This window comes from Haemaphysalis longicornis, unplaced genomic scaffold (assembly GCF_048455015.1).
Source record: "Haemaphysalis longicornis isolate Haplotype H1 unplaced genomic scaffold, Haemaphysalis longicornis Haplotype H1 scaffold_3, whole genome shotgun sequence".
NCBI classification, from domain to species: Eukaryota; Metazoa; Arthropoda; class Arachnida; order Ixodida; family Ixodidae; genus Haemaphysalis; species Haemaphysalis longicornis.
Genome location: NW_027526335.1, coordinates 184,336,124 through 184,345,320, shown reverse-complemented (window position 1 = coordinate 184,345,320; position 9,197 = coordinate 184,336,124). Strand labels below are relative to the sequence as shown.

Sequence of the window (9,197 nt, the reverse complement as noted above, 5' to 3'; positions counted from 1 at the left end):
AAGGTTAAGAGGCATCAGCGCTTTATCGCACCATGAAGAAATGGAGTCGAGATCATGCTGCAGGGTGCTGTTATCGCTGGAGCGTTGGGTAGGGTCATATATGACGCAGTCGTCGGCAAATAACCTTAATTTTGTTTTAATATTAGTCGATAAATCATTTATGTAAATTAGAAAGAGCAGAGGAGACAGACATGCGCCTTGGGGTACTCCAGATGTGACGCTGGAGAGGGGTGAGTGTTTGTTATTAGCAAGAGTTAGTTGCATGCGGATGTGGATCATCAGATCTTTTTGCGGATGTGGAACTTTATTTTCGGCAAAAGCGTCATTCTGGCGGGGGAGAGAGACAGAAATACGTGCTTTATTTGAAACCTAAACTATAGCACTCTTGCTGTCTGCATAAGTGCTGGCCTGTGAGGATGAGAGGGTCGTCAGAAAGGACGGGTTGAGAAATGGCAGTCCTAGCGAGCAGTTACACCTGTAGCTCTGGCTCCGTGCATCAGTTCGTGAACGCTGCTCGCTATTCGCCCAGCCACGCGTGGGCAGCGATGAAGTGAGGTCAGTAGATTCGGGTTAACGTCCGAGATAATCGCCTACGCCACCTCTTTTCCTTGTCACAGGGCAAGGTCATCTGGCGCCAATTTGCTGTGCGCCCCTTCGAAGTACTTTCCACACGTCGCAGGCCGTTCATATTCCAAACAGTGTGTTATGTTGAGTAAAAGGGCAACACTCTGTAATAATATTAACACCGGAAATTGGCTTCAAAACCCCTCCAAAGCTTGCTATGCTGTGGTGCGATTACGACAGCAGACTTCGATTCCGCGGTTTCAGGCGACCTGGTGAGGCAGTGTGTATACCAATCCATGCAGCCTGAAATAAACTTTCGGCGAATGAAGATGTCGAGCGCAAGATTTGACTTACAAATTTGATCCGAATTGTGCCATCACACAATAGAAGCACGACATGACGCTCTCTATTGCGCAGTGTCACTACGCAGATCCCATTTTTCAATAATTGTATGAATATATTGCAACAATTTCCACATTTTTTTATTTTTGTTGGGGGAATGGATTGGTCACGTCGGATTGCAACTACAAGCTCTCCCCTGCTAAAATGGGGGAACCTATTTTCAGCATTTTTGAAACAGTTTTTATGTGCGTAACTAGATATAGTGTCCTCTTATTCCGTTCCGAGTAGTGGCGCCGTCAGGCTGTCAGGATGGCCGAGTGGTCTAAGGCGCCAGGCTCAAGGTTCGTCCTTGCCTGGAGTGCTCGAGATTTCTGGTCCACTTTAGTGGGCGTGGGTTCGAATCCCACTTCTGACAGATCTTTTTTATGTGAGCAACTGGAAATAGTGTCCTCTTATTCCGTTCCGAGTAGTGGCGCCGTCAGGCTGTCAGGATGGCCGAGTGGTCTAAGGCGACAGACTCAAGGTTCGTCCTTGCCTCTGTTAGAGTGCTCGAGACTTCTGGTCCACTTTAGTGGGCGTGGGTTCGAATCCCACTTCTGACAGATCTTTTTTATGTGAGCAACTGGAAATAGTGTCCTCTTATTCCGTTCCGAGTAGTGGCGCCGTCAGGCTGTCAGGATGGCCGAGTGGTCTAAGGCGCCAGACTCAAGGTTGGTCCTTGCCTCTGTTAGAGTGCTCGAGACTTCTGGTCCACTTTAGTGGGCGTGGGTTCGAATCCCACTTATGACAGATCTTTTTTTGGTTGAATCACTGGTGGACGCCTTCATGCAGGCATTGCGGCAACACCTGATTGAGACCACAAGCTCTCCTCTGCTGAAGTGAGGGTGCGTATTCCCGCAGTTTTCAAACTTTTTTTTCTGTGAGCAACTGGAAATAGTGTCCTCTTATTCCGTTCCGAGTAGTGGCGCAGTCAGGCTGTCAGGATGGCCGAGTGGCATTCTGCTTCCGGCCGCGCTAGTGTGCGGACGCAGGATGCTTGGCTCCTCAGGAGCGGTGAATGCGGCCATGTCCGGCCGCGGAAACAGGTTTTTTGGCCAGGATTCCGGAGATTACCCCGTCAGTTTACCAGTTCTGCCAACAGGTCGGTGTGTTTTAAACACCATTTTTCTTCATGCGGACGTTCGTGCGAGGCCTTATCGCGTCGAAGATTTCAGGGACACTTTGGCGCGTTTGGAACTGCTCCCCGGGGTGCTTGCCTTGTGGACGTATCAAATGAACCATGTATGGGCCCTGACATTCAGGGACGAAGGCGGCGTAAACCGCATGCTCGCGGCCACTGACGTGAAGGTGAAGGAGCGCCGCTGCCTCGTCATGGATCCGGCGAACCAGGATGTGCGGATGAAACTGCACTGCATTCTGTACAACGTGCCGGACGACGAGGTGCGAGCGGCGATGCAGCCCTATGGGCGCGTCGTCGACATCGGACGCGAGAGGTGGTGGGTCAAGGGCATGAACGAGAAAGGTTCGACGACGCGGTGGGTGACCCTCAAGCTCAACGCCGGCGTGAGGATCGACGACCTGCCGCACGAGCTCCGGGTTGCGGGCGGCCAGGCGCTCGTGGTCGTGCCAGGAAGGGCCCCGCAGTGCCTCCGCTGCTCGGGGACGGGGCACATGAGGCGCGACTGCAAGGTGCCGCGCTGCACTGTCTGCCGCCGCTTCGGACACGAAGCGACAAAGTGCGTGCGGGCGTATGTACATGTCACTGGACCTGTCGGAGACGCGGACGCGGCCGAAAACCGTAAGCACGAGGAGGAGGCGGAAGCGGCTGCGGCCGGAGGAGTAGGTGCGGCCGAACCAAGGGACCCTTTGGTGGAACCAGGCGTGCAAGCGGAGGACGTAAATGCTGCTCCCGCGGAGCAGCAGGCGACCTCCAAAAACGACTCAGCGCGGGTGGCAGCTGCGCTGGACGCGAAAAGTGAGGTGTGTGTTGGGACGGGTTCGACGAACAGCGCCGAAACTCGTGAAGTGCGTGACGCCGGCGACGGCGACGGCGACGATGCAGAAGCCACTGCCAAGAGGCCGCGTAAGGAGGAAGACAAGCGGGAGGACACTGGTGAATCCGGCAATGTCAAGACAACTGTGGGTGGGTTTATGGTGAGGCGTCCAAGCTTCAAGCCAAAGCCCAACACCACACCCTACGACAGAGGACCTGCGGCGGGGAAGCCTCCGTAAGCGAAACGTTTGGAGCTTTTTTGGCGAGGTCTTCCAATGAGGGTTAAGGCACGAACATTTTTTCTTTTTTGGAGGGGTAGAAAAGGGGGTGGGGCTAGTGTTACTGAAACGTGTGTGTAAGAGTGTGTTACTTGCCTTCATCTTCCATTCATGCGGTGTTCATATCATCATCTGCGCTGTGCCACCCTTAATGTGCGCGGCCTTTCCGAGCGTAAACGACAGAGTCAATTGTACAGACTCATCAAGGAGAGGGAGTTAGACATCGTAGCCTTTCAGGAGACTAAAGCAGAGACCGAGCAAAGCACGGAAAAGATGGTGGGTGTGTTCAGTCCTAGTTATGAAGTCTGTGTCAGCCATGCGGTGGCATTATCGGCTGGTCGTCTGATTTTAATACGACGGAGTAGCGGCATAGTAGTGCAAAACGTGACGTCTAGTTTAACTGGGCGCTTTGTTATTTGTGATTTTATTTTAGCGTCAAAAGAATGGCTGATTGTTTGTGTGTACGCGCCTACAAAGGGCGACGAAAGAAAAGTGTTTTTTGAAGAGTTGCGGGCAGACACAGAACGGGCTGTTGTGATACTGGGAGATTTTAATTGTGTGTGCTCGGCTCGCGATAAATCAAGTGGCACTCCTTATCGCGACGGAAGCACGATTGCATTGAATGGTGTCACGGCAGATTTTGGTTTGGAAGATGTGGGGGATATGTTGGAATGCAAGACGCATATCCAGTTCACACACTTTCAAGGAACGAGCCACGCAAGATTAGACCGACCTTATGTTTCTTTAGAACTTGTAACGGAGTGCTCTAAGTACAGTGTTACACCTGTGTCGTTCAGCGACCATTGCCTAGTGTCGTCCTAGTGTCGCAAAGATAAAAAGACGTTTAACTGATTCTGATTGTAGGGTTTAACGCGCCGACGCAGCGCAGGCGATGAGGCGCGCCGTAGTGGAGGGCTCCGGATTAATTTTGACCACCTGGGGATCTTTAACGTGCGCCGAAATCTCGTACACACGGGCGTTTTTGCTTTTCGCCTCCATCAGAAAAGCGGCCGCCGCGGCCGGGAATCGAACCCGCGACTTCGTGCTCAGCAGCGCAACGCCTTAGCCACTGAGCCACCGCGGCGGGTGAAAGACGTTTAACTGGGATTTATGGAAAATGAACAGCTTATTGTTGAAGGATGAATAATTTGTAAAAGAAGTAACGAAAAAGATTAGGAACGTTGAACAGGATACATGTGACTGTGCCTCTAAGTGGGAGAATTTTAAAGGAGGCATTAAGATAACAGCATTGGAAAGGTCAGCTGCCTTAAATTATGATAGAAGAAAAAAGGAAGTTCTGCTTAGAGGAAACCTGGAGACTCTTTCTGCACTACAGTGCAAGTCACCTGGACTGTTTAAGGACGACATTAAAACTTTAAAACATCATTTAGAAGCTATAGAACAAGAGAAATATCATGGTGCGATAGTGCGAGCCCGTGCGGAAAAGTTCGTGTTAGGTGAAGCCCCTACAAAGAGAGCACTTAGCTCTGAAAAGAGATACGCCACCCGCAACTCTATTGCAGAAATAGAGTATAAAGGGCAGGTCCTTGATGAACCACAATCAATTCGCAATGCTTTTTGTGAGTTTTACGATGGTTTGTTTTCGTGCCAACCTGTAAACTTAGAACGGTTTAAGGACAATTTTAAGGTTCTTGTCGACGATAGATCAAGAGGTAAAAGAGAATTTAGAAGTACCAATAACATTGGAAGAGGTTAAAAAGGCTGTCGACGAATTAAGTCCGGGTAAGTCTCCAGGCCCTGACGGATTGTGCACGGCGTTCTACAAAGCTTTTCGCAATGACCTAAGTCCAGTTTTATGTAACCTGTATACAGAAGCCTACACACTGGAAAGACTGCCCCCCTCATTCTCACAATCGCACACTGTTCTCATACCGAAAACAGATGTAAAAGAAGAGCTCAGAAAAGTAACTGCGTATAGGCCGATATCTTTGACGAATGTAGATTATAAAATATTAATGAAAGTCTTAGCAAGGAGGTTACAAAGTGTGATAATGGACATAGTAGGCGAACACCAAACATGTGGGATAAAAGGAAGGTCTATTACTAGTAATATGCACATAGCACGGAGCATTCTCGAGTGCTGTGACGGCATGAACGAGGTTGTAGCCTTGCTGCAAATAGACCTTGAGAAGACCTTTGATAAGGTCTCTTATGAGCTACTCTATACTATTTTGGAAAAAGTAAACCTAGGCAAAGTAATAACGGAGGGCGTAAGACTGGCGTATAAGGAGTGCTCAACAAGGCTGGTAATAAATAAGTCAGTGAGCCGTCCAATATATGTCCCGCGTTCAGTACGGCAAGGATGCCCGCTGTCCCCTTTACTCTTTTGTTTGTACATCGAGTCGTTTGGTGCTAGCATAATAAACCGTAATATTATTCATGGTTTCCAGTTGCAGGCATGCGAGGTACGTGTATTGGCGTACGCCGACGACATCGCTTTATTTTGTCGTGACAGAAAAAGCATAAGTAGTGCAGTTGCGTTGCTTAAGACGTTTTGTGAGTGTACTGGGAGCTCGGTATATGGAGCAAGTGCTTGGGATTCTGGCACGGCAATTGGGACGTAACCGCTAGTGTCTTTGAAGGTATGAACTGGAAGGTTGTGCCGGTCAAATACTTAGGCGTTCCACTTGAAAACTACAGAGATAGCGACCCGTACTGGCGAAGCCAGACGACTACGATTCGTGATAAAGCGGGAAAGTGGGAAGGGAAGGGACGTGCGCTGTCGATGTTTGCGCGCGCAACGGTGTGCAACATGTTTTTGTTCGCGAAACTTTGGTACGTTTTGCAAGTGATCCACTGTTCTCGCGCCAATGTTCAGCGGCTGCATCGCGTTTCTGCGGTTTTTGTTTGGGGCTCGTCCTGGGAAAGGACGAGTAGAACGAATTTTTTCCGAAGAGTACGCGAAGGCGGGTTATCTCTCTCGCATCTTTTTTTGAGACAAGTTGTGAATCGTTTTTATTTCTTGCGCGAGGTAAAGGACCCCTTCCTGCGCACTGTTCTTCAAGTCAGGTTAGGCCGACTATTGCCCCAATTCATTGTTACATCATGTCAAAGCTACAACGGAGGGGTTCACGGGTATTTAAAAGAAGTTGTACAAGCGACACAATTTCTTTGCGTACGGTTCTGGATGGAGTACTTGAGTGCCCTGTCGAAGAAAAAGTTGTATAAAGACCTTGCTGATATCTGTTTTCCGGTTCCTTTATACAGATCCATGTTTCCGGTGGGCCCCGGGCAGAACGTTTTGAAACGGGTAAAAGCTATGGCCATTCCCTCTGGTGTAAAAACTTTTTTCTTAAAACTGCATGCTGGAGTGTTACCAGTTAAAACATGGATGTCGGAGAAGGGTCTGTTCGTGCCATGGGGTGTGGACTGCTCTTTGTGCAAAAAGCCCGAGAAGGTGGAGCATGTCTTTTTGGATTGTTGGGATGGAGTGTTTTTGTGGGAAGTTCTTCAGCGAACCTTAAAAAAGGAGTTGCCATTGAGCCCATATGGCATCCGATTTTTAGCGGTTGAAAACGATAGTGGAGTGCCTTATGACCTAGTGATGTTGCTCGTCCTCCATGGAATATGGAGGTCACGAATGGTGGCTCGGCACTGTGACGTAGAAGGAAGGCCAGCAAGGCAGTATTTCTGTGAGAGTGCCCAACGTATTGTAGAAATGTGGAAGAGTCAGAAATGTACTCCTGAATGGTTGCATGAATTCGAAAAGGTATTGTCTATGCCCCGTTTTTAGTTATGTAGCGCTGGCTTGAGTGAAGTCATCGATTTTATCATATGTACCGTTGTTTCTGGATTTTGTTTGAAACCGGTAATAAAAAAAAGGATGGTCGAGTGGTCTAAGGCGCCAGACTCAAGGTTCGTCCTTGCCTCTGCTAGAGTGCTCGAGACTTCTGGTCCACTTTAGTGGGCGTGGGTTCGAATCCCACTTCTGACAGCTCTTTTTTTGTTTGAATCGCTGGTGGACGCCTTCATGCAGGCATTGCAGCAACACCTGATTGAGACCACAAGCTCTCCCCTGCTGTAGTGAGGGTGCGTATTCCCGCAATTTTCAAACTTTTTTATGTGAGCAACTGGAAATAGTGTACTCTTATTCCGTTCCGAGTAGTGGCGCCGTCAGGCTGTCAGGATGGCCGAGTGGTCTAAGGCGCCAGACTCAAGGTTCGTCCTTGCCTCTGCTAGAGTGCTCGAGACTTCTGGTCCACTTTAGTGGGCGTGGGTTCGAATCCCACTTCTGACAGCTCTTTTTTTGTTTGAATCGCTGGTGGACACCTTCATGCAGGCATTGCAGCAACACCTGATTGAGACCACAAGCTCTCCCCTGCTGTAGTGAGGGTGCGTATTCCCGCAATTTTCAAACTTTTTTATGTGAGCAACTGGAAATAGTGTACTCTTATTCCGTTCCGAGTAGTGGCGCCGTCAGGCTGTCAGGATGGCCGAGTGGTCTAAGGCGCCAGACTCAAGGTTCGTCCTTGCCTCTGCTAGAGTGCTCGAGACTTTTGGTCCACTTTAGTGGGCGTGGGTTTGAATCCCACTTCTGACAGATCTTTTTTGTTTGAATCGCTGGTGGACGCCTTCATGCAGGCATTGCAGCAACACGTGATTCAGACCACAAGCTCTCCCCTGCTGAAGTGAGGCTGCGTATTCCCGCAATTTTCAAACTTTTTTTTTTATGTGAGCAACTGGAAATAGTGTCCTCTTATTCCGTTCCGAGTAGTGGCGCCGTCAGGCTGTCAGGATGGCCGAGTGGTCTAAGGCGCCAGACTCAAGGTTCGTCCTTGCCTCTGCTAGAGTGCTCGAGACTTCTGCTCCACTTTAGTGGGCGTGGGTTCGAATCCCACTTCTGACAGATCTTTTTTTGTTTGAATCGCTGGTGGACGCCTTCATGCAGGCATTGCAGCAACACGTGATTGAGACCAGAAGCTCTCCCCTGCTGAAGTGAGGGTGCGTATTCCCGCAGTTTTCAAACTTTTTTTTTATGTGAGCAATTGGAAATAGTGTCCTCTTATTCCGTTCCGAGTAGTGGCGCCGTCACCCCGTCAGGATGGCCGAGTGGTCTAAGGCACTAGACTCAAGATTCGTCCTTGCCTCTGCTAGAGTGCTCGAGACTTCTGGTCCACTTTAGTGGGCGTGGGTTCGAATCCCACTTCTGACAGATCTTTTTTTGTTTGAATCGCTGATGGACGCCTTCATGCAGGCATTGCAGCAACACCTGATTGAGACCACAAGCTCTCCCCTGCTGTAGTGAGGGTGCGTATTCCCGCCATTTTCAAACATTTTTTATGTGAGCAACTGGAAATAGCGTCCTCTTATTCCGTTCCGAGTAGTGGCGCCGTCAGGCTGTCAGGATGGCCGAGTGGTCTGAGGCGCCAGACTCAAGGTTCGTCCTTGCCTCTGCTAGAGTGCTCGAGACTTCTGGTCCACTTTAGTGGGCGTGGGTTCTAATCCCACTTCTGTCAGATCTTTTTTTTGTTTGTATCGCTGGTGGACGCCTTCATGCAGGCTTTACAGCAACACCTGATTGAGACCACAAGCTCTCCCCTGCTGAACTGAGGGTGCGTATTCCCGCAATTTTCAAACATTTTTTTTATGTGAGCAACTCGATATAGTGTCCTCTTATTCCGTTCCGAGTAGTGGCGCCGTCAGGCTGTTAGGATGGCCGAGTGGTCAAAGGCGCCAGGCTCAAGGTTCGTCCTTGCCTAGAGTGCTCGAGATTTCTGGTCCATTTTAGTGGACGTGGGTTCGAATCCCACTGTTGACAGATCTTTTTTTTGTTTGAATCGGTGGTGGACACCTTCTGCAGGCATTGCAGCAACACCTGATTGAGACCACAAGCTCTCCCCTGCTGAAGTGAGGGTGCGTATTCACGCAATTTTCAAACTTTTTTTTTATGTGAGCAACTGGATATAGTGTCCTCTTATTCCGTTCCGAAGAGTGGCGCCATCAGGCTATCAGGATGGCCGAGTGGTCTAAGGCGAAAGACTCAAGGTTGGGGGTTCTGC

The 9,197-nt window shown here is 49.6% G+C and overlaps 8 non-coding genes across 8 annotated transcripts; all 8 read left to right on the top strand.

Annotated features, from left to right (window-relative positions):
* The first annotated feature begins 1,209 nt into the window (after positions 1-1,209).
* On the top strand, positions 1,210-1,321 carry Trnal-caa (transfer RNA leucine (anticodon CAA)). The gene is made up of 2 exons: positions 1,210-1,247; positions 1,276-1,321. It is a non-coding gene; the product is annotated as a tRNA-Leu (tRNA).
* Positions 1,322-1,391: 70 nt separating this feature from the next.
* Positions 1,392-1,508, top strand: Trnal-caa (transfer RNA leucine (anticodon CAA)). The gene is made up of 2 exons: positions 1,392-1,429; positions 1,463-1,508. It is a non-coding gene; the product is annotated as a tRNA-Leu (tRNA).
* A 70-nt stretch (positions 1,509-1,578) lies between these two features.
* On the top strand, positions 1,579-1,695 carry Trnal-caa (transfer RNA leucine (anticodon CAA)). Its single transcript has 2 exons — positions 1,579-1,616; positions 1,650-1,695. It is a non-coding gene; the product is annotated as a tRNA-Leu (tRNA).
* A 5,623-nt stretch (positions 1,696-7,318) lies between these two features.
* On the top strand, positions 7,319-7,435 carry Trnal-caa (transfer RNA leucine (anticodon CAA)). Its single transcript has 2 exons — positions 7,319-7,356; positions 7,390-7,435. It is a non-coding gene; the product is annotated as a tRNA-Leu (tRNA).
* Positions 7,436-7,621: 186 nt separating this feature from the next.
* Positions 7,622-7,738, top strand: Trnal-caa (transfer RNA leucine (anticodon CAA)). The gene is made up of 2 exons: positions 7,622-7,659; positions 7,693-7,738. It is a non-coding gene; the product is annotated as a tRNA-Leu (tRNA).
* A 189-nt stretch (positions 7,739-7,927) lies between these two features.
* Trnal-caa (transfer RNA leucine (anticodon CAA)) lies at positions 7,928-8,044 on the top strand. The gene is made up of 2 exons: positions 7,928-7,965; positions 8,009-8,044. It is a non-coding gene; the product is annotated as a tRNA-Leu (tRNA).
* A 189-nt stretch (positions 8,045-8,233) lies between these two features.
* Positions 8,234-8,350, top strand: Trnal-caa (transfer RNA leucine (anticodon CAA)). The gene is made up of 2 exons: positions 8,234-8,271; positions 8,315-8,350. It is a non-coding gene; the product is annotated as a tRNA-Leu (tRNA).
* A 494-nt stretch (positions 8,351-8,844) lies between these two features.
* On the top strand, positions 8,845-8,956 carry Trnal-caa (transfer RNA leucine (anticodon CAA)). Its single transcript has 2 exons — positions 8,845-8,882; positions 8,911-8,956. It is a non-coding gene; the product is annotated as a tRNA-Leu (tRNA).
* The last annotated feature ends 241 nt before the right edge of the window (positions 8,957-9,197 follow it).